The sequence below is a fragment of the Octopus sinensis genome, linkage group LG1 (assembly GCF_006345805.1).
Source record: "Octopus sinensis linkage group LG1, ASM634580v1, whole genome shotgun sequence".
NCBI classification, from domain to species: Eukaryota; Metazoa; Mollusca; class Cephalopoda; order Octopoda; family Octopodidae; genus Octopus; species Octopus sinensis.
The window spans coordinates 160,320,160-160,344,037 of record NC_042997.1 but is presented as its reverse complement, the minus strand read 5'-3'; the positions used below and the strand labels follow the sequence as shown (position 1 = coordinate 160,344,037).

Below are 23,878 nucleotides of genomic sequence, written 5' to 3'. Positions count from 1 at the left end.
GCGATGGACTGGCTTCCCGTCCAACTGGGGGGAACACATACGCCATAAAAACCGGGAAACCGGGCCCATGAGCCTGGCTAGGCTTGAAAAGGGCGCATAAAAAACAATATTCTACATATATACATCTTTTCTTTCAGTTCCATTATTTTATTTTTATCCTACTTATCTTCTTTCTTTACCCTTATTATTTTAGGTTATTTCTATTTTTTTGTTTTTTAATTTTATTTTTATTTAATTAATTTATTTTGTACTATATGGCATCTTCACTAATATCTATAACTCATCACCTCGATACATGTACACTATATATGTATACATATATATACATATATATACATATATATATAAATATATATATATATATATATATATATAATATATATATATATACATATATATATATATAATATATATATATATATATATACATATATATACATATATACATGCACATATAAACAAATGTATACGTATATACTCGTACATATACATACGCGTATATCAGCACAATTTATTTAGCTATTTGTCTATTTGACCTTTCACCTGGTACTCTAGGAATACTTGATATGGTTTTAGAGTCAAGTTTTGACTGCTATCTCTAGCATGGTGGTATTTTTTAGATACCCTTAATTATAATTTTGATAATAACTACTACCTATAAGGTTTTTATTCCCATGCTGGCCACTTGATGTGATCAGTATTTTAAATAACGATCATTATAAACTCCAATATTCAATTTACGATGGAATATGGCAATGAACAGCTCCCATTTCTGCACATTTTGATTATAAAAAAATCCATCAACCAAATTGCAACCGACATCTACCACAAACCAAGAGACTCAAAACAGTATCTCCTTTTCAGCTGATGCCATCCTAAACACACCAAAATAAATATCCCATTCAATCTATCAAAAAGGATCTGTACAACTCTATCTGATACAACGACTCGGAAACTTCGCCTACAAAACCTCAAAATAACACTCATTGAACGTCAATACCCACCCGCACTTATAGACCATAGAATTAAACGTGCCAAAATATTGGACACAAACACACTAAGGACAACAAAACAAAACACCACACCTCACTTTAAATCACTCCCACACATATCAACCCACAACCCCAGAGTCAATAAAGCATACAAAACAATTGTACAAAATCTCCTTTTGCGCACTCAAGACCCGAAAATGAACAACATACTGAATACACATAAACTCCTCAAATGCAAAAGACAACACAAATCACTTAAGAGACACCTAACAAATGCAAAGCTGTACTCAACTCATACGATACCAACAGTTAACAAATGCAGACGACCTAATTGTGGTTCATGCCCTGGAGGCTCATAATTGACACTCCAGCAAGGAGAGAAATTTTCAATTAAGACCAACTCCACATGTACCTCCCAGAATCTAATTTATGTTCTAACCTGCTCAGGTTGTGACCACAATTATGTGAGCCAAACGAGCCTTACTTTGAGACGCAGAGTTACGCTGAATAAAGAACAGATTCGTTTTCCTTAATAGAGGCAGATAGCTCTGAGCGAATATATTGACAGATGCGAAAGAAATAAAATACCGAATTTCCATATTTTTCCATTATAACAATGCAAAAATTCAATCTCCTTACAAGCACGCCTAAACAAGGGAAACCTGTTCATATAAAAGTACACCTTCATATACAAACTTGACCACCTGATCCCTACACATTCCTATTTCAAAATCAAATTTATTTACCACTATTCAATAATGCTGAGGAGTTAGTTGTCCCCTCTTGCCTCCCTTTATCCACTATCTCCATGCATTCTTACTTTTCAAGAAAACCAAAATGGCGTGATTCCTTTGACTTAAGGAATGATTACTTCACAATGTAATTACTTCACAAGGCACTTCTCTTTATCTTCCCCTCTTATATATATTTCCTACATATTTTCGCTTCCTAATGCTACCACGTAGTGTATACTGATTCTGCAGCATTTTTGCTCCTTTTATATATAAACATATATATATATATATATATATATATATATATATATATATATATAATATATATATATATATATATATATATATTATATATATATATATATATATATATATATATATATATTATATATATATATGTATATATATATATATATATATATATATATATATGTATAATATATGTATATATGTATGTATATATATATATATATATATTATATATATATATATATATATATATATATATATGTATGTATATATATATATATATATATATATATATATATATATATATATATATATATATATAATTTTCGTGCGCATAAATGAGTATGCTTTTGTGTGCATTTGTGTTTAAAGAGCGAAAGATAATTCATCTGTCAACACCACTCTACACTGCAAGTATAAACTTGTAGGTACGTATACATGCAGACACACACCTAAGCACGCATACACACATACGCACGCACTCGTAAACGCACGCACACACACACACAGGCGCGTATATATTGCACAGCGTTTTGAAGTAGTTACTAGTCAGTATCACGCCTTTTAATTTGTTTTCGGAAACATTTTCACTTCAATTTTAAAACATAGAAAGCAAGAAACAAAAACGAGACGATTATTCAAGGAACAGAAAGTTTATTCTGTGCGAGAAGTGACAATCATTCTCTTACTCGGAAACCGTGTGAAGTGCTATTTATCACAATATAATAAAGAAATATGAATTACTTCCCAGTGAGTCACGATATTCGAAGAGGAAATCTTCACGTAATTACATTCTCAGTGCTATTAGTATGCGTGGGCAGTGATGTAGCTAGCAGGGAATATTATGGGACTTATCTTCCACCTCCTGTAACTGCCATTCCAGAAGCTGACAAGTTGATTAAGATGTCAAACATCCAATCACAAACTGAGTGCTTGTCTCTTTGTGCGACATATTCCAAATGTGGTATGCTTATTTACAGCGTTTCCGAGAAAGTATGTATCCTGCGTAAACTCAAGCAAATACCTGGTGCCTCATCATTCATTGATATTCCTGCAAACAGTATTTACATCCTGTTACAAACCCGTGAGTAGTTTTCTATACTTTGTGTGTGTTATGCATAATATTAATTTTCTTTCAACCTTTGATAAACATACTTGTAGGAAAGGCGTCTTACATGTGTGTCTTTTTAAAATTGAAGATGCTATCGGAAGCCCTAGAGAAATGGCAACATGAACAAGTGCTGCAACTTTATGTTGTGTTCAGATTTTGCTGAGATCTGCTTCATCTTGTATCCTTCACGGTTCAATAAAAAAATATCAATCATTAACTGGGTGTCATATCACTGCCTACATATTAGGAGCTGGAGTGATATGGCACTTGTGTTTGACATTAATTGGGCAACATCTAGCGTACCAGGCTTTGCTGTTTCCCTTGGATATCCTTGATGTGCTATCTTTTATATTTCTCTTGTTTCAGTCAGTTGACTGTGACCAAGCTGAGGTACGACCTTGAAAGGCTTACTCAAACAAAGCAATCCCAGTGTTTCCTTTAAGTCTTATACTTATTCTATTGGTAATGTTTGCCAAACTGCTAAGTTACAGAGATTAAAACAAACCAACTCTGGTTACTAAGTGGGTGGGTGAGTGAGAGTCAGTGTTGTTTTTACACTGAATGCTGTCAAGACATTTTCGCAGCGGTCTTGAAGTAAAGAAAGTTGAAAACGCGAATGTAAGGTAGGCATCTGTTTTTTTTTTAGTTAATGGGGTTTTGTTATTTGAAACTTTTTTCTTTTTGCAAATAAGACATCCTCACTGGATCCCAGACATTTCTCTGCCTGCAGTCACGCTAAGAGACTCACTTAGCTATAAGAATCGTTGTTTTGGGGGCATGTCTTACTTCAAAAAGAGTTGTGGAATTTTGCCAAATTGATTTTACCAAAAATTTGTGAAATTCCTACCAATTTGTGGAACTATTCCTGCTGCTGCAATTGCTTATCGATGAATTGACGACATAAAGGGTCATGTTTTGGATCTTGTTACACATGTCCTGAAATAATTATTCTTAAAGTTATTTAATCAGTAGTCATGTCAACTTATATTAAATCTCTAACGTATCTTTGTCTACCTAACCTCGTCATTTTTTCCTAAGGCAGCAGGATGTTTGTTTGAAAGCGATTTAGTTATTTCCAAGATGTCTATCAACCACATAGGGGCTACATTTCTGTTTGTACTGTGCATGTGTAAATATAGTGCCCGTCTATGCACATGTGTTATCTATAAGCATTGTGTGTCTCAGATTTATATGTTAAGTGACATGTAGCTTTATATTTCTTAAGAAAACATGTTTGTTTCTATAAATTACTTCGAGGCTTTCAATAGAAAATAGTTAATTATCATATACAATAACTGGTAATATATAAAAAAATATTGCAGCAGCATCAAATATCACAAAACATATTGGATGTAGAGGGCGTTTCGCTGATGACTGCTTTAAATCAGTGTTTCTCCCAGTATGGCTATTTGAAAAATGCTAGGGCTCCCCGGAATAACGTGTTTTTAAACAAAATTTAATAAAAGGAAGAATAATCTACGGATGGAACGCTATTCATATTTATCCCTAACTAGCAGTATCGTCCGGCGTTGCTCAGGTTTGTAAGGGAAATAACTATAAAGCATTTTTAGAGAGTTATAGCCAAAAAATAGCAAAAAAATGGAAAAAAAATGATGGTAACATTTTTTTGAGAGTTAAAAAAGGTCGAGTTGCGTCCCCTAGACAGTCTGTGGTTTGGGTTTCTGATTCTCGACCCCATGTCGAATTTATCGATTCTTTTCAGAACTGGGGGAACTTTTCAAAATTTTCGCTGAATTATGACATTGGGCTATGTGTGTGTCAAGTTTCATCAGAATCGGTTGAAAGCCGTGGTCAGGGTGAGGATACAACCAAACAGACACACAGAAACACACACAGACAAACTGCCGTTTATATAGAGAGAGATATCATATTATTACATGTTTATATGACCAACATCTCTCTCTCTCTCTCTCTCTCTCTCAGTCTCTCTCTCTCTCTCTCTCTCTCTCTCTCTCTCTCTCTCTCTCTCTCTCTCTCTCTCTCTCTCTCTCTCTCTCTCTCTCTAAAATAATACTTCCTTCTTATTAAAAGCAGAGTGGCAAAAAGTTTGAATATCAAAACTTTTGGAAAAGTCGTTCGAAGGTAACCGCCTTGAGATACCATATTTTCAATTTCAATGAGCAAACCTTTATATTTACTGAGCTTGGCGAATTTTTTTTCCGAGATATTATCACAGGGAATGCTCATGTCGATCAATAAACAGACATCATTGTTTTTGTCTTCTACAATATCCGCTTTATTAGCTATGATGGTTCGGTCTGTTTATACTGAAAGGTCCCCAAGAATCGTTACATTTTCTCCCTCAGTCACAACTGTAGGCAGTTTTGATTTTATTATGCCGACATGTCAACCAATGTAGATACTAGCCAAGTCTGTCATGTGTTGATTTGTACTCTTCGGTGCTAAGACATTACATCCAGAGCTGAGGTAGTCCACTGTTTCAATCACATCATTGCAGAGTAGGCATTTTGGATCTACTATATTCTTCATCACATTGGTTTGGTAGTTTGGTAGATATGCTTTGATCTTGAGTAGCTAAGATGAAGCCTTACTCTCTGCTTTTGGCCCTGAAATCCGTAGCCACTAATGGGTAGCTTCCGATCAAACGTTCCTTGCTTGCTATGGGTCACATATTTGCCATGGAGCTGTTTCTCCTCCCACCTATCAGACGATGGCTGGTGCTCTTTTTTGCAGCTAATCTCACCTGTTTTTAACAAGAGTTGCCGCATTCTCCCAAGGTCGCTCAACCTGGGTATCATGCATGAGGCCGAGAGCAATTTTCTGCACAAAAATTTGAGGTGAAAGTGAGTCACCTTAGACAATAACACAGTTGATGCTAATATTGTCTGAAGATAGTTAAACCATATATATATATTAGATCAGCAGTTAAATTTGATTTCTTTCTGCATTCTTTTTGTTCTCTGGCAATATATTCACTTTTATTTATATACTACATCCGCTGTGAGGCCACTTAATGTTCCTTTCCTAAGCAGTGGTAAGCAAATAATAGGTCAATAATTGCTGACTTCCCCTCTCTTTTCTTTGTCATTCTAGATCAGTACTCTCTTTCCTTTTGTCATCCATGCTGGTGTTACATTTTTTATGTAATGAATAAAATATGGTCGTATATAGGTGTTATACTTGTAAAGTTTTAAGCCAGAAACAACGGAAACCATCTGTCTCGGGATGTTTTCAGTTTGGTATTTTCTTCAACATACCCTTTAGTCTCTTATCCGTGATAGATATATTTCCTTGTGCCCTCCCACCTTCCATTTCTCTTTGAAATCCCTTAACAGTCAGATTTCTGCCCAGAATTTTCTTGCTGTTGAAGCATCTGGCATATCGTTTCCCTAATATACTTTTTCTTTGTTCAGTTGTTTTATAGAATTTTTCGTCCATTGTTCTTGAAGAGCCTATTCTTCTGTCACTGATGTGTTCTCTGTTGGCATCTATAATTTTTTCTCCTTCTCTGATTTGGTTTCTTTGTTCTCGTTCTCTAACTGTTTACTGTCCCTTATGACTTTTGCTGATTCTTTGCCGTCCTTTCCTGAGCCTTTCTTTCAACCTCTCCTTTTTATCATTGTATTTATCCATCCTAAAACTCTTTTGAGCTGCACAATTTGATTCTCAAGCCTTCTTCTTCTCCTTCTCCTCCTCCTCCTCCTTCTTCTTCTTCTTCTTCTTCTGCTTCTTCTTCTTCTTCTTCTTCTTCTTCTTCTTCTTCTTCTTCTTCTTCTTCTTCTTCTTCTTCTTCTTCTTCTTCTTCTTCTTCTTCTCTTCTTCTTCTTCTTCTTCTTCTTCTTCTTCTTCTACTACTACTACTACTACTACTGCTACTACTGCTACTACTACTACTACTTCTTTATTATTATTATTATTATTATTATTATTATTGTTGTTGTTGTTGTTGTTATTATTACTATTATTAATATTATTAATATTGAGTGAGAGAGCAGTGCATGGCACCAAAGTGATACTGGGGTGAAATATACAAAGCTCAGTATACCCATCATGAACTGGAACTACTATAATGAAAAGAGTGCTTTGCCATGAGGCAAAGAAAGTTAGTTAAAATTATTCCCTTGCTCCATTTTTTTTTGTTTTTGTTTGTCTTCTCAAAATATTGCTTTCTAGCTAGATTTATATTGAACTGGAATTACTGTAATGAAGAAAACCGCTTTGCTCATGAGGTCGATTTTCTGGGACTTCAACATTGAGACTGACAAAATAATAGAAGCTAGAAGGCCTGATTTCGTAGTAGATAAAGAGAATAGAATATGCCAGATACTTGACGTTACAGTACCAAATGATGAAAACATTAATAGGAAAAGTATAGAAAAAATAGCAACGTACCAGGCCCTAGCTATCAAATTACAGAGATTATGGAAAGTGGGGGTAAAATGTATCACAGTGGTTATAGGTCCACTGGGAACTATCACTAAAGACCTGAAAGGATGGATAAAATAAACAAGCTTAAAACCCAGTTTAGTACAGTTCAAGAAAACAGTGTTATAAGGGACATCTAGGATCCTGAGGAGGGTTCTTGGAATCTAAGGTTACTTTTTGTAGCCAGATATCAGGATTCTTTTCCAACAGTCAAATCTGTTGAGTGTATATGAAAATAATGATAATAATTATAATGATAATGATAATAACAATGATATTAATACTAATAATAGTAAGTAATAATAAAACTGATGATGATGGTGATGATGAAGATGATGATGATAATGACGACGATGATAATGACGACGATGATGATGACGATGATGATGATGATGATGATGATGATTGTGATGGTGGTGGTGGTGTTGATGGTGATGATTATTATTATTATTTTAAATAAAATATGGTCCGCTGTCTTCTGCTGAACCGGGGGTCATCCCTTGACACTAAGGTCACTGCAGATCCGCATATCATGGAGAGAACATGGCGTAAAATATGTGCGGAACCTAGCAACACTATTTTTTTATATTCTCCCACGTTAACACTGCAAGGGAGTTTGTTGAGCTGCTTATCAAGGCCCTTTTAATTAGCCCTAACGTTCCAATCTCCACTGCTGCTGTGCTGCTTTTCATTCCCCACATCTTAGTCACTTCTATTTCTAGGTCTTTGTCCTTAAATAGCTTCTCAACTTCTTTAATGGACACATTTCTCTCTGATGGTACTGTATCATTAAGCATTTCTTATTCTTCCCATCTTTGATGATTTTGTCTGGCTTGTTTGCCTTGATTTCTATATAGGTGTTGATTAGCATGTCCCAGAGTACTTTTACATCATCTTTTCCAGTCACAGTTTCAGGTTTATGCTGGTACCATCTTTCTGAAGTTGGAAGCTGGTAGTGTTTACATATCTTCCAATGGATATATTGCATTACCCTATCAAGTCTATGAATATGTTCGGGTTTTGCAAGCGCTGTGCATCCATTTAAGATGTGGTCCACTGTTTCAGCCTGCTCATGAACCATACTCCGCAGAACATGCCAGTTTGCCCGTCATCATCATCATCATCATCACCATCATCATCATCACCACCACCACCACCACCACCACCACCACCTCCACCACCACCACTAGCACCACTACCACCATCATCATCATCATCATCATCATCATCATCATCATCATCATCATAATTATTATTATTATTATTATTGACACTGGGGTAAAATATACGAAGCCCAGTATACCCATCATGACTACCCGTCTGATAAAGATACACCAGGCACATGCATCACAATCATATGTGCGCGACATGGTGATCTCATATCAAGATAAACAGCACATGACCTTGCAGGTGGGGCCCAGTTAGAATTTTCTTCAGGTCGAGTAGCCCATCCTGCTCAAAAAGTTCCTGAATAAGGGTTGCTTTAGGATGTTGAACGAAACACCTATGTTTCCAGAGGCGAATTATTCAAACTCCAAAGAATCCCTCTCAACACATGATGCTCCCCCACTACTTCTGCTCGCGATCAGAGATGCACGTATCGACAGCCACTAAGGGACATGCTCAACTGGTTAAGGTCAAACAACTGACAAGCAAATCTGTGGTATTGAGCAGAATATTTGCTGTAGCCCATCTTTTATACCAAGACAAAACAATGTACATGATAACACTTCCAATCAGTTAAGATCAGAAGCCATGAGAGCCACTGCCTGGTACTGCATCAGGGCAAAGTTAAGATCAGAAGCCATGAGAGCCACTGCTTGGTACTGCATCAGGGCAAAGTTAAGTTATTATTATTATTATTATTATTATTATTATTATTATTATTATTATTATTATTATTATTCTATGTTTGACTTTTGCTTTATATTTGTACAAGTTGGCTCCAAGTCTCACCCAGAGACCTCAAGAGACAACAGGGTTGGAAGTTCATGTTGTTGTTATGCCTAGTGTGCCATATATTTGGGGGGTGGGGATGTTGTACTAATGAATGTCTAAAAAAAAAGTTTTTTTTTTTTTTTTTTTTTTAAACCGAAAATTATGTTTGTTTTAAACCTTGAGATTACATAGAGAGTATTTTGCGTAGGATATGAGCAGTTCCCATGAGCACTATCTTTTGAACTTCTGCCATTTTTGGGTTTCCTGGTATCTGAGTTAGGTAGCTATCAGCCCCTTTTGCTATCATTCCCAGGGCACCTATGACAACACGTATTGTTTTAGTCTTCAGCTTCCACATTTTGCTGATTTCTATTTCAAGATCTTTATATTTGCTCAGTTTTTAGTAGGTCTTGACAGATACGTTTATATCGATTGGGACAGTCATATCAATGAGGAGGCATGTTCTTTGTTTGAAGTTTTTCAATATGATGTCTGGCCTATTTGCATCTATCTTCCTGTCAGTTTGAATGGTGAAGTTCCAGAGGAGTGAGATGTGGTCATTTTCAAGCACTGGGGGTGGTTTGTGTTCCCACCAGTTTTTTTCATGGGGCAAATCCAGGTTTTTACAGATTACCCAGTGAATATATTGTGCAGCTCTATCGTGCCTGTTGAGATACTCTGTAGGCGCTAGAAGACTGCACTTGGAGACCACATGGTCAATGGTTTCATTTTGTTGCTTGCATACACGACACGTTGGACTGCTTCTGATCTTTAATATGTTGGCCTGGTAGTTTCTTGTTGGTAGGCATTCATCTTGAGCTGCTATGATAAACCCCTCTGTTTCAGATTTTAAGCCAGAGGCCATTAGCCATTGATGGGTCAGGGCTTTGTCGATATCTGCATTATTCGCTCTCTTTGGGTATTTGCCATAGAGAGGTTTTTCTTGCCATTTATTATTCAGAATATCTAAGGCCGCAGTTTTGGCACGGGTTTTCATGCGCCTAGCTTTTTCTGTGCTTGTTTCTTGTATATCTATCTCTAATTCCGAAATTGGTTGTATTCGGAATTCACTTAGATATTCCTTTGCCTGTTTTGTGACTGAGTATGATGCTTTCTTGTTTTCATGTTTTGAGACAAGTTTTAACATCCAGTCCTCAGAGTTTTTCAGGTAGGTGTCTAGGCCAATTGTAGCAATCTTCATTGTTATTGCCAGTTGCAAAAGACCACGACCTCCCTCTTTTCTTGGCAGATAGAGTCGTTCTGTATCTGCCTTAGGGTGGTGCATTCTATGCATTGTCAACAGTTTCCTTATTTTTCTGTCGAGCTGACATATTTCAGTAATTGACCAGTTAACAATATTGAAACTGTAAGTCACGACTAGTATAGCTAATGCATTGATTGCTTCGATCCTGTTTCTTGCATTCAGCTCTGTCTTGAGTATTGCTCTCACTCTTCGATAGCATTCTCTCCTGATCCTTTCCTTCATCTCTGAATGCCTTATTCCGTTCCCTTCAATTATCCCTAGGTACTTGTAGCTCTCCGCTGGGTCTAGTTCTTTTATGACATTCTGTTGGTCAAGGTTAACGTTAGATGTTTCTGTCATTTTTCCTTTGATAAAGGTAGCCTTTGCACATTTATCGAGGCCGAATTGCATTCTGATGTCGTCACTGAATTGTTTGACTATCGCTAGTAAGCCCTTGAGTTGTTGATCATTTTTGCAAAAAGCTTTAAATCATCCATGTAAACGAGATGATTTATATTTTTATCAAACATTTTATACCCGTACTGCGCATCATTGAGCAGCTTTGAGAGAGGTATTAAGGATAAACAAAAGAGGAGTGGTGACAGTGAGTCACCCTGGAAAATGCCACACGAAATTTTTACATCACCAGCATTTAGGGATTCACTGTCACTGTTCAGAGTTAGTGTGGTTCTCCATGATCTCATACTTACAGTCAAGAAGTTTCGCAGTGTTGGTGCTATCTTATACATTTCAAGGCATTTCCTAATCCAGCTATGTGGTAGGCTATCAAAAGCCTTTTTATAGTCTATCCAGGCTATTGATAAGTTTTTGTGTCGTTTGTGACAATCTTCTAAGATCATCTTATTGATGAGTAGTTGGTCTTTACAGCCGTAGGATCCACGTTTACATCATTTCTGTTCATTAGGGAATATGCTGCTGTCTGTTAAAAAACTATAGGTATATTCCGTCATGACAGATGTTAGTGTTTTGTACATAGTTGTTAAGCAGGTTATGGGTCTATAGTTTTTTGGTTCATTTGTTTCTTCACTTTTTGGAAGCAGGAATGTTAACCCATTAACTAGCCAAGGAGGCATCCTACTAGGGTGTTGCAAAACATCATTGTACAGTTCTGTTAGCAGTTCATGGCTCTCTGGGAAGGCATTCAGCCAGAAGTTAGGAATTTTATCCTTTCCTGGAGACTTCCATTTGCTTGACCTCCTGAGAGCAGATCTTATATCTTCTACCTTGACACCCTCCCACTTTTGCTCTTCTAAGGGGTCCAGTTCTGTAGATATTCTGTCAATCCAGGGGACCTTTTCGTTGTGTGTTTTTTCTTCTGCCCAGATTTTATTCCAAAATCTCTGCACTTCTTCTTTTGATGGTACAGACCCTGCAGTAAACGCTGTTTTTCCTATCTTCCTGTAAAAATTCTTGGTGTTATTTTTGAACATGTTGTTGTCCTTGAAAAATCTAACACGCTTTTCATACCTTGCTATGCGGGCAGCTTTGGCAGATACCTTTTGTTTGATGGTTTCTATGGTGGCATCAATATCAAGTATAGTTTTCATATTGTATTTTTTCAGTAATTTTTGGGTTTTTGTAGGTTTGGTAATCTTGTGAGCCTTAAGGTTTTTCAAATATTCAATGTCAGATCTAAATATTTTAATTTGTTGTTGCAGACGCTCTTGCCAAGAAGGCTTTTTGTGGGACTGTTGCCGTTTTCTAATCTTTACACCACATAGGATCGTTGAGATTTTCGCGGATGCATAGTATAGGTGGTTGAGGTTTGTGATATCAACATCATTAACTGAAATTATATCCTTAATTGCAAGCCGGATTTTACCGATTATTTTCATGTTTTGGTTAGAGTTGCGGATTTTAGGAAGTGTATCACGCTCATCCATGCTGGTTTCTTTAATTTTCAGCCATTCAATCATGATTTGATTTTTTAGCTCATGTAGTTCTGTTGGGTCAATATTTGTGTGACTTTCTTTATCTATTTGATGCTCATCTGTCTTAGTGTTTATGATTGGTTCAGGGCGTATTTCACTTTGCCTATCACTTATACTAACTCTTTCAATCCTCTCTTCGTTTTTATCCGCCCTGGGCTGGTCTATAATCATTTCCTCTGTATTATCTTCTCTAGCTGCAGCTTCGTTCATTTTATCCGATATTGCTTGTCTAACCTGATCAATCTCTACTTCAGTCAGTAATTTCTTTTTTATAATGTTTCTTCTAACATTGGCAAGATTGTTACTGTCTATGTAGGGTCTTACTTCAGGGTGTTTCTGTCTCCAGTTTAAGTATGCTTGTACAGTGCTAGACTTATCTGTGGGGAAATATATGGCATGGTAGAAGGCCTCAAGAACTTCTTTATTATCTTCCCTAGACCATTTTTCCTTCTTTTTCTTTTGATTATTTGGTGATGAGCATGGATGGCCATCTGTTGGAATATTCCGGTTGTGGGGTTCGTCCAGCTCCTGTGTGTTGGGAAGATTTGATCCAGTAACTGATTTTTCAATCAGGATTTGGTTCAATTTTCGGTTACGTGGTCTTTTGTAATCCGCGCAGTGACCAATGCGGTTTATTGTTTGATTTGTTGACCTTGAAGCATGACGAGCATCCATTCTTATATTAGGAGATGGATCTGTCAGTTTAGGGTTCACTACATGTAAGCATTGCTCATAGCGCCGCTTCTTAAGACTAGCAGATCTATATTCGTCTGTATTTTTTTTGTTGATAGTTTTATCTCCGGACATTTTTTTTTTTTTTTTTTTTTTTCCTTTCCTCCTCTTCCTTTCTTCAAGGCTTACTGTGTCTGTATTAGTTCGAAATAATGAGAATAAAATACGGAGAAGGAAACGAAAAGAAAGGGAAAAAGACGGGATCTGTCAGTTATTATTGTTATTACTATCATCTTCACCACCATCACCATCATCAGCAACATCACCATCACCATCATCATCTTCAATGACATTGTTTTATGTGTAGCCACAGCCACCATCAACACTCCATTGTGTTGGAGAATGGGTGGTTAAAGAATTCATGTTCTTTGGGTATATAAATAGCTACGGTAGATGGTGGAGACAAAGGACGTTAATGGTCAGTAAAAGGTCAAACCTGTTTACGTTTATTTATTTATTTATTTTTTTTTTTCCTTTCTCTTTTCTTCTTCACCACATGCATATGTATATGTATATATATGTATATTCACTCACACATATCTGATGTTTTCGTCGAAGATTTTTTTTTCTTTTTTTAAATAACTTTCTGAGTTCAATGTTATGTATATATTTTTAAATTTCTGAATTCAGTTGTATGTATATAGTAGTAGGTGCTTAATTCCATAACTTTTTATCGTGCATTTAATTGTGTTGTTACAATAAAAGGTAATTTAAAAGGCAATTTTACACATTCTTATAGTCATGAGAGACGACTAAATGTAAATGTTCACACAGAATTGGAGATATTTATGTTTCTAATTTTTCTTGTTAGGTGTACGTTTGTATGAGCTGTAGATATGTAAGTTTTTTTTTTTTTTACTTATTTTGAGGGTAATTCAAATTACTTACAGTAAACAGTAGATCTTCCAGTTTTCTACAGTTGACCTGCTGGGTTCGCTGTTGCCATTTCAGGGCATCGTAAAAATACGTCCATCCTCTGTCACGTCCAGCCGCCTTCCTTATTATTATTATTATTATTATTATTATTATTATTATTATTATTATTATTATTATTATTATTATTATTATTATTATTATTATTATCATTATTATCATTATTATTATTATTTGATGCAGTAATAGAGCTGTTAAAACAGAGGTTCAATGCAAAAAGCCAGAGGATCAGAAGATTTGTGAACAGAAATAAGCAGTTCGAGAACAGATTGCTCAAGAATAACCCGAAGCAATTCTTCCTAACGTAAGAGGGAGACAATGTGGGAAATGTTGTTCCTGATGCAAATCAAGCCAAGAAATGCTGGAGTGGATTATGGGGAAACGACGGGGTGCATAAAAGTGATGCAATGTGGTTAGGAACTATCAAGACAGAATTACAAGAAGGAAAGAAACAAAGGAATATTATCATAAGCACGGGTGATGTGAAAGAACAAGTGAGTAAAGTGCCTAACTGGAAACCCCGCCGGACCAGATAGGATTCATGGCTTCTGGCAGAAGAGAAACCACGCGATGCATGAAAGACTAGACGCCCAATTAAATGAGTGTATCCAGATAGGTACAGTCCCCGCGTGGATGGTGACTGAGAGGACAACACTGGTAAAGGAAGATAGAAGAAAGGGGAATATTGTAGGAAAGTACCGTCCAATAGCATGCTTAAACATAATCTGGAAGATACTCACAGGAATATGTGAGGCAAAGACATACACTTTCCTGGCACAGGAAGAAACACTACCAATAGAACAAAAATGATGTAGGAAGAGTTCTCAGGGTACCAAGTATCACCTGGTCTTCGATTAAGCAGTTTTGAGGCATTGTAAAAAACATCATACAAACATGTCTAAGCCTTGGATTGACTTTAAGAAGGCACATGATATGGTGCCTTATTTTTGGACCGTTGAATGCCTGCAGATGTTCGGTGTTGCAGACAATGTCACAAATTTTCTGATGCCTAGCAGGAAAAAGTAGAAAACCAAATTGTACTCAGGTAGTGTATTCCTTGGAGAAGTTAATATTAAAATGGGAATCTTGCAAGGTGACTCGTTTTCACCGTTACTTTTTTTTATCATTGCACTAATACCCATAACAATGACACTTAGGAAACGTAAGAAGGGTTACCGATGTGATGAAGAAAGGCCAATCATTCAACCATCTTCTGTTTATGGATGACCTGAAATTATTTGGGAAAATTGAAAAACAGATAGGGTTCTTAACCAAAACAGTCCAGAAGTGTGGTTGGGACATCGGTATGAAATTTGGGATTACCAAATGCTCAGTACTTAATATGGAAAGAGGGAAGAAAGCAGCCTGCAGAGGAGTGAAGTTACCATCAGGAGAGACCATGGGTGAACCCGACGGTAGTGGGTATAGATATTTAGGGATTTTGGAGATGGATGACATTCTACACAGAGAAATAAAAGTCAAGGTCAGCGAGGCGTATCAAAAAGGAGGAAATATCAACACTGGATAGAAGGACGAGAAAGTTGACGAGGCTGCATGGGGCACTACACCCTAAAGCAAACATAAACAGACGCTTGAAACGAAATGTTCGGCAAGTTCCGTTGAACTACTGTTACTGTGTCTGACGTCGAATATGTGCCCATTAAACCTTTTGTTTAATTGTTCTGTTGTACAACCAACATAAATCAAGTTGTTTTTCGTGCATTCTGCCGCGTACATCAAATGAGAATCTCTACATATATCCACCGCCGCTCCAATCGTCCACATCATATTAATCGGTCAAATCCGAAATACCAATTTTTGAGGATAAAACGGATTTGTACTGACATAGGGGATTACTGGAAACATGCAAATACTTTTGTATATCATTATGCCAAACGTGGTTACAGTGAATCACGATTAAAGGAAATAGCAAATGAATTATCTGAGATTAGCAAAGAGAGTCAAACCTTCACGCATAATTTTAGCAAACACAATCAATAGATGGCAGAATTCATTCAGTGATTAACTGGCACCGAAATTTCGCTGGCATTTCAAAAGAGTTGCATGAAAATTACCAGCATGTGGCGAAAAAATATCCTTGTTTCAAACAGATATTTCCTCAGCCACCTATTGTAGCCTTCAGACCGAAGAAGAATATAAGAAAATTATTGATAGAGATATTATTATTTCTAATTCTCTCTAAAGGAGACTAGGGCAACTGTAATGTATATTAATAGTTATCGCCAAGCTAATATGGCAGTCCAGAAAAATTGGACGAATGCTGCCGTTGATTAGCTCCAAGAGGTCATCGCCTCTAGCTAGCTATGTGACACAAACCTGTGTCCATTAAAACCTTCGAACAGGGGAAGTCAGCAGCTTCTCCTTGCAGCTTCATCCACAGAATAGTTTCGAGGTGTTTGCCTTTTATCAATGTGGTGTAGCCGAACCCAGCAATTCTCTTTATTACGATAAAAACAATCAAACATAGAAGGAACAACAGAGGACACTACAAACATTTAAAAGGGTTATTTAGCGATTTTTTAATGAAAATAAATAAAAATGACTTATATAATAGGTTTTTTTTAAATTTTGATGTTCCTTCTTTTTAGCTTTTTTAAGTTCCAATTTTTTTTTAAAGTTCCAACGGCTACACCTTTTCTTTTTACCATGGATGAGTTAAGTAGGAGCACTCACTCCCAACTTCCTTACCACATCTTTCTATCTTTCTTCATATGCTCTTTTTGAAAGGTGCCTTCTCTCCAGCCCTATCTTGCTTTTCAGGTGGTACCTGTAGTAATATAGGATTCCAGAGCCGGAGATGAAGGTCCTGACGTCAAACCTTGCATTCTAGTTCTCCATGCACACTCTTTCATAACTGCGACTGTACATAGAAAACAAGCCTCACCTTCCTTAGATAATCCGGTGGGCGGTACATTCTTAATAACAAACTCAGCTGATAGCTGTACTCTTCCTAAATGTGACAACACGTGTTCTACGTAAATTGTCATCTCCGAAAGCTGGGTGCATTGTACAAGAGCGTGCAGGATAGATTCCTTATCCTGCCCGCATCTTGGACATTCGGGTGGCACTGAAATCCCGTGCCTAGACAATTTCTCGCAAACAGGTGACGCGTTCCTGAAACACTGCCAGGTCAGGAATCTTTGGTAATTGTCCAAATACCCTACCCCGAAAGTGTTCCGAAACCGGTTGGATAGCTGGTCCTTATCGAGTCCCAGAGTCTCTCCTAGAACGTCGTCACTTTTAAACTCTACCAACCCTTTGTAAAATGCAGAGGTGGTATTTTCGCTGCCGGCCTTACCCGCCTTGAAGATTAGTGCAAGCGCCTGCCGACATTCCTTTTGCCATTCAGTCGTGTTTTGTCTTTTAATCAAACCAGGTTTAAATTCCTCCAGGGAGGCTGGTCGTGGAAAGAATTCCCCTGCGAGCGAATTCCACACCTGACTACCATCCAGGTGAAGCCAGAGATGCCTTAGTCTCAGTGCATGTTTGCACATCAGCAGCCACGGCATCCCTAGGCCACTCTTTGACAGCACACGGAGCGCCTCACAAGCGGCTTTCCCCTCCATAAAAAGCGGAGGAGAGCTCGAACCAGCTTGTTTAGCCACAAATCGGGGCAAGGAACGACGGTCAGGCGGTAACAGACGCAATAAACGTCTGCACCACCTCCACCCTCCTTTCAAGGACAGCGCTGTCTGGACCAGGTCCGGGTTAGCGCTTCTCTCTTGTTCGTCACCTCACTCCAAATCTTCTCCGTCTGGGAGCCTGGACCAAATCAGACTCCAAGCAACTTAACAGGACCATCCGTCCTGTGCCCCACGACACTGGACGTCATCGGCTTGCTGCTCCAGGTACCGAGCCGTTAACTTTTGCTCCTGCCACCGTCTCGTATTTTCTGATTGCCTCCGCTACACGAAGTAGCTGAGTCATCTTAGATGCGGTGATGGTGACGTCATCCGCCTGTGCAGAGACACTCTTACCACATCCGATTTCATTAGTGGTGCTTCCCAACTTCTCCAACTTCCGCAGCAATGGCTCGAGAGTCAGTACATACCGAAGCGGAGACAGAGGGCACCTTTGACGAACTGAACGCTTGATTTCGAACGGTTCCGACAGGAAAGCGTTCAACTGAACTGTGGGTTTGATGCCGTCGTAAATGGCCTTGATCCAACGGCGGAATACTGGGCCCAGCCCAGCCGCCCCAAGGACTACCGCCAGACACCGATGGTAAACCCTATCGAAGGCTTTACTCTGGTCTAAATGGACCAGCGCCCCACCTTTACCGGAAACTTTACCCACCCTGTCTAAGGTGTAACATAAGAGATGAAGATTCTTCTGGATCGACCTACCAGGCATGGCAAATGTTTGCGCCTTCCCGACAAGTTTCTCCGCGACAACCGTCAACCTTTTTGCTAGCACCTTGGCCAAAATCTTTAACTCTACATTTAGGGTCTTTTCTGACCAGTGTTACCACTCCCCGACTCACAGAACTGGGATTTCTCCCATTCTGCTGCCAGCTCGTGTACACGCAAGCCAGCATGTGTCCGAACAAGTCCGGCATACTACTGTAAAACTCGTAGGGCAGACCATCCAGCCCTGGCGACTTGTCCCAAGCACATTCGGCCAGCACCTCTTCGACCTCCGCAGCCGTGATAGACCCTTCACAGCACCTCGGCTCACTCGCCGAGAGTCGCGGTCTGTCGGCCAGGAATTCCCTTAAGGGCTCTCCATGGTCCAACGCCTCGCTCGTCCCAAACAATCGGGCGAAATGTTGATGAAAGGCCTTCTGCATCTCCTCTTGTCCTTCGATCAAGCTACCCTGTTCGTCAATTAAAGACTGTACAACGGCTTCTCTGCCTCTCCGACTCTCCACACGACGGGCCAATCCAGCAACGTCAATGCCTTCTCTGCCCACCGCGCGTAACTTAGCCCTGACTCTACACCCTTCATGTTTGGCTTGGGGGTGCCGGAATAATACCGTTTTCGCCGCCAACACTCTGGATGCAGAGCCTGATGCTATGGCCTCCTCTAATTCCTTAGTTAACTGCCCTTCTAATCTAGTTCCCTCTAAATTTAGCTCTTTACTAAATCTAAGTGACTCTAAACGAATGGCTCGTTTGAGGGCGCATCACCATATGTTGTTTACGACAGCTCCGCATAATGCCCTCTGTACTAACTCCTTAACTCTGGTACGGAAGACTTTACTAGTCAAAATAGACTTGTTCTACTTCCAGTCCCCGGGTCCCTGTCTATGACACTTAGCTAACTGCACCTCACACGTCACAATTGTGTGATCCGTGTAAGAGTCACAGTGAAAATGTGGACAACTACCTATATCTCTGTCAATATCTTTTATTATAACCCTATCTAAGTAAGACCTGGGTGAACCATCGTTATTAGACCACGTCCACTGTGAAACGAGCGGTTCATCCAGTCTGTAGCGCTCTACTAGTTTATACCTCGCTAGTAGCCTTTTTAGGCCAGGGATTCCTTTTCTATTATTCGAGCCTACACTATCCACGTTGAGAATAGTGTTGAAGTCTCCTGTTAAAACTAAAGTTTTCGACGTCATTAGGAAATTCTCAAAGTCCTTAATAAAGACCGTTTGACTATCCTCTTTTGGAGCATAGACTGCCACCAACCTGAAGGACTGCTTACTCACATGTGCCACATCTAGAACGACCAGCCTACCTTCTGGGTCTAGAAAGACTGTACTTACCTGTACGTCCAAGCTTTTTTTGACCAGCACCACAACGTCCCTACTCCTTCCTTGACTCGGAGAAATAAACTTTTCGTAGGCATTCTGAAGAGGAGAGAACGCCTGTGGCCCGTTCAGCTTGGACTCAGTCACTACACATATATCTATCTTCCGTGACCTGAGGTCGTCTAGGAAGCTTGTATGCTTCCATTTCGAACCCAGGCCACGCACATTTATACACCCTAACTTAATCATCGTGATAAAAATTATTGTTGTTTACCTTGTTTTTCTTTTAGGTTTGAGGGAGGGGCTTCACGACTTTCGTCTTCCCCTCCTCCAGTATCTTTTCCATCTGGTGTAGCCATTGGTACTAAAATAATTTTAGCAGTGTAAGGTGGGGAGTCAGAGCCAAGGGATTTTTTCCTTTTATGAGTTACTACTGCATGCTCCATTTGTTCTGTTGTTTCTTTCTCTTTTACTCTTTCTTTTGGTTTCTCTTTTTCTTAACTTTTTTTGGTTTTACTTGTTTCTTCCGCCGATTTGATTTTTTCTTCTTTCGCATTTTTTTCCAGTTGGGGAGGGACCACTTCTTTCTTCTGCGTCAGCTTTTTTACTTTCTCGCACTCGGAGCGACGTGATCTTTCTCACCACATTTGTAACATCTAGGCCGCCGCCGTCCCTCCACCGACACTCTCGCGCTCAGACAATCCCTTATGAAAATTCTGTCTGGTCTATTATTATTATTATTCAGTGGTTTTATTTTTATAGCGTGCTTTCACTTTACGACCGATCGCAGCTCTGTGTACCTTGGGTATGTGCTGTGATTTGTTGTGATGCTCTGATGGTTACTGTATTGAAAGTGTTCTGCGTAGGATATGTGCAGTGCCCAGTATGTTATATATATTTGCAAGTCCTGGGTTTTTTGTTATGTATTTGTCTGAATATTTTTTATTTTACCTAATGCGCCTACTATGATAGGAATTGTTTCTGTTTTTAGATGCCACATTCGAGTTACCTCTATTTCAAGGTCTTTGTATTTTGAAAGTTTCTCCATTTTTTTTTTGGAGACACGTTGTGCTGGTATTGATACATTAATTAGAAAGCATTTTTTCTTCCTGATCTCTGACAAATATGTCTGGTCTATTGTCCTTAATTTCTCTATCTGTGTGTATTGGCATATCCCAGAGTATGGTTGCTTTCTCGTTTTCTGTGACCTTTTCTGGTGTGTGCCTATACCATCTTTTTTCTGTTATTATTCCATAGTGTTGGCATAGCTTCCAGTGTATGTGAGTCCAAACTCTGTCATGTCTGTGAATATATTCCTTCTTAGCCAGGACTGGGCTCTACCACCTTCCATACGTTGTATATATACAGCCAGAAATAGTATGATTTATTTTTTCTTGTCTATCTCCACATATTCTGCAGTTACGTGTTACGTTTCATTTCATTATATGTTTTAGGTAATTTCTGGTGGGGAGGCTTTGGTCTTGTGCTGCAATTAAAAATCCTTCCGTTCTGCTTTGAGTCCTGAGCTTCTCAACAAATGCTGGGATTTTTCTCTGTCTATTTCTTTTGCATTTGGTTTAGTCCAGTATTTGCCATGAAGGGGCTTTTCTTGCCATCGTTTACCATGGTTCGTTGCTGTTCTAGTTTTAGTTTGTATTTCATTTGTTTTATAGCTAATGTTGTTTCTTCTTCTTCATATTTGTTAGGTAGTATGATTTCTTGTTTGTATTTGTCAGCTTCCTTAAATACTGAGAACAGTATTTTGTTTTGTTCGTGTTTTGCCGCTATTTGTATCAGTTTTCCTCTTTTCTGAAGTAGATATTTTTGTAGTCCTATAGTGGTTATTTTATAATAGTATAAGGCCTCTACCACCTTCTATACGTTGTATATATAGACTTTCTATGTCAGATTTGGGTGATGCATCCTAGATCCTGTCATTATTTTTTTTTCGTTTTCCTGTCTATTTTGGTTAGTTCATTTAGTGTCCAGTTAAGGATATTGTAGCTGTATCTTGTAGCTAAAGTGTTAATGCCTATTATCTTGTTTTTATCATTGAGCTCTGTTTTTAGTATTCTGCTTTATTTTCTCTTTCATTTTTGTGTGTTGTATCATATCTAGTTCATGGATTCCTAAATATTTGTATGTTTCGCTTTGGTCTAATTCTCTTATTTCATTGGCATTATCTAGTGTTATGTTGCTACTCTTAACTAGTTTCAGAGTTGCTTTGGCGCATTTTTCTAATTCAAATTTCATATCTATTTCTTTGGTAAGTCCATGTTCTGTCTGTAGTAGTATTTCCAGCTGTTTGTCATTTGTAGCGTATAATTTTATGCCATCCATATATAAAAGGTGGTTGTTTGTTTCGCCGTAACATTTGTATCCGCATCCAGTTCTATTTAGCATATCAGATAGAGGTGTCAGTGCCAAGCAGAAAAGGAGATGGGGATGGCTTTGGTTTTCACGAGTCCCTCTTTTGTTTGGAGCTGTAGCACTGTCTGCCATTTATTCATAGAGTGTCTCATGTATTTTGTAATTATTGGTGCTACCTTGTTAATGGTTATTGTTTCGAGGATCCATGTGTGGTGAATGCTATCAAAAGCCTTTTGGCAGTCGATCCATGCCATACTGAGGCCTTTCTTCTTTCTGTGGCTGTCTTCAGTTATGTCTCTATCGGTCATTAGTTGATCTTTACAGCCATATGAGCCCTTGCAGCATCCCTTCTTCTCTTCTGGAAACAGGTTGTTTTCGTCCAGATGCCTGTTCAATCTTTGCGATATTACTACAGTAAAGGCTTTGTACATTGTAGGGAGACAGGCTATAGGTCTGTAGTTTTGTGGTTTTGCCGTTTCATTGGATTTGGGAATTAGGATGGTTTTCCCTTTTGTGAGCCATTTAGACATTGTCTCTGGCTCTGCCAGTATGTCGTTAAAGTTTTCAGCCAGCTTTTTGTGTATTCTTGTCAGATATTTTAACCAGAATTTGGGGATCTTGTGGTGCCCAGGTGCGTTCCAGTTGCTTAGTGTTTGCAGTGCCTGGGTGACCTCTTCATTTGTTATGGGGTCCAGAGTTGCTCAGGTGCTAAGTTTGTTGTTTTAATACTCATTTTCTGTGATTGCTCATTTCTTTCTAACATTCTTCCACTTCTTCTGCCGTTGGTGCTGCAGTGATGTCTATTTTATTTTTGCCTAGTTCTTGGTAGAACTTGTTAGGGTTGGAGTTGAACTGTTTGTTTTGTTGAAAGAAACGTTGGCGTTTCTCATACCGGCGGATCCTTTGTGCTTTGGCAAGGATATCTTGCTTTACTTTTCTTTTATCTCAGGTAAATCTTTTCATGTGATGTATTTGCACAGTAGTTTTGTTTTTTTCTTGTTGCTTAGTAGCGTTGATTGTCTACTAATTTCGTTCAGAATCGACAGATCTTTTCACTTTTTTGTATTCTTTGATGCTATTTATCCACAGGGTTTGTTTGGGTGGTAGTACACCTGTTTTGATGGGTTTGAGGGAGTATCCAGCTTCTTTTGTGGCTGCACTAGCTGATGCATATATTATGTCATTTAGCTCAGGGATTTGTTTCTGTGGCTATCAGTTCCGTGACAGCCAGGTTTATGCTATTTATTATTGATGTTGTTTTATTGTCTATTTTTTGGGGAGGTATGGTCGGTGGTCCAGTCTGAGATCCGTGGTTTTCAGTTCTTTGATTACTCTCATTTTTATAGTATCATAGTCATTGGGTTCCCCTTCGTTGTTTCCAGGTTTTAGATTTGTTTCGCTTTCCTTCTCATTCATATATTTGTCTATGGTGTTCTGGTTTGGTGCTTTTTGTACATTATTATACATCTCTGCGGTCTGGGTTTGTTGTTTTTTG

The 23,878-nt window shown here is 38.4% G+C and overlaps 1 protein-coding gene and 1 long non-coding RNA gene across 2 annotated transcripts in view; one reads left to right on the top strand and one right to left on the bottom strand.

Annotated features, from left to right (window-relative positions):
- Nucleotides 1-23,878, bottom strand: part of LOC118764652 (C-type lectin BML-2-like) — a 211,924-nt gene that overhangs the window by 142,766 nt on the left and 45,280 nt on the right. The window lies entirely within an intron of this gene.
- LOC118764872 lies at nt 942-23,502 on the top strand. The gene is made up of 3 exons (XR_005000697.1): nt 942-1,129; nt 17,792-17,796; nt 23,491-23,502. It is a non-coding gene; the product is annotated as an uncharacterized LOC118764872 (long non-coding RNA).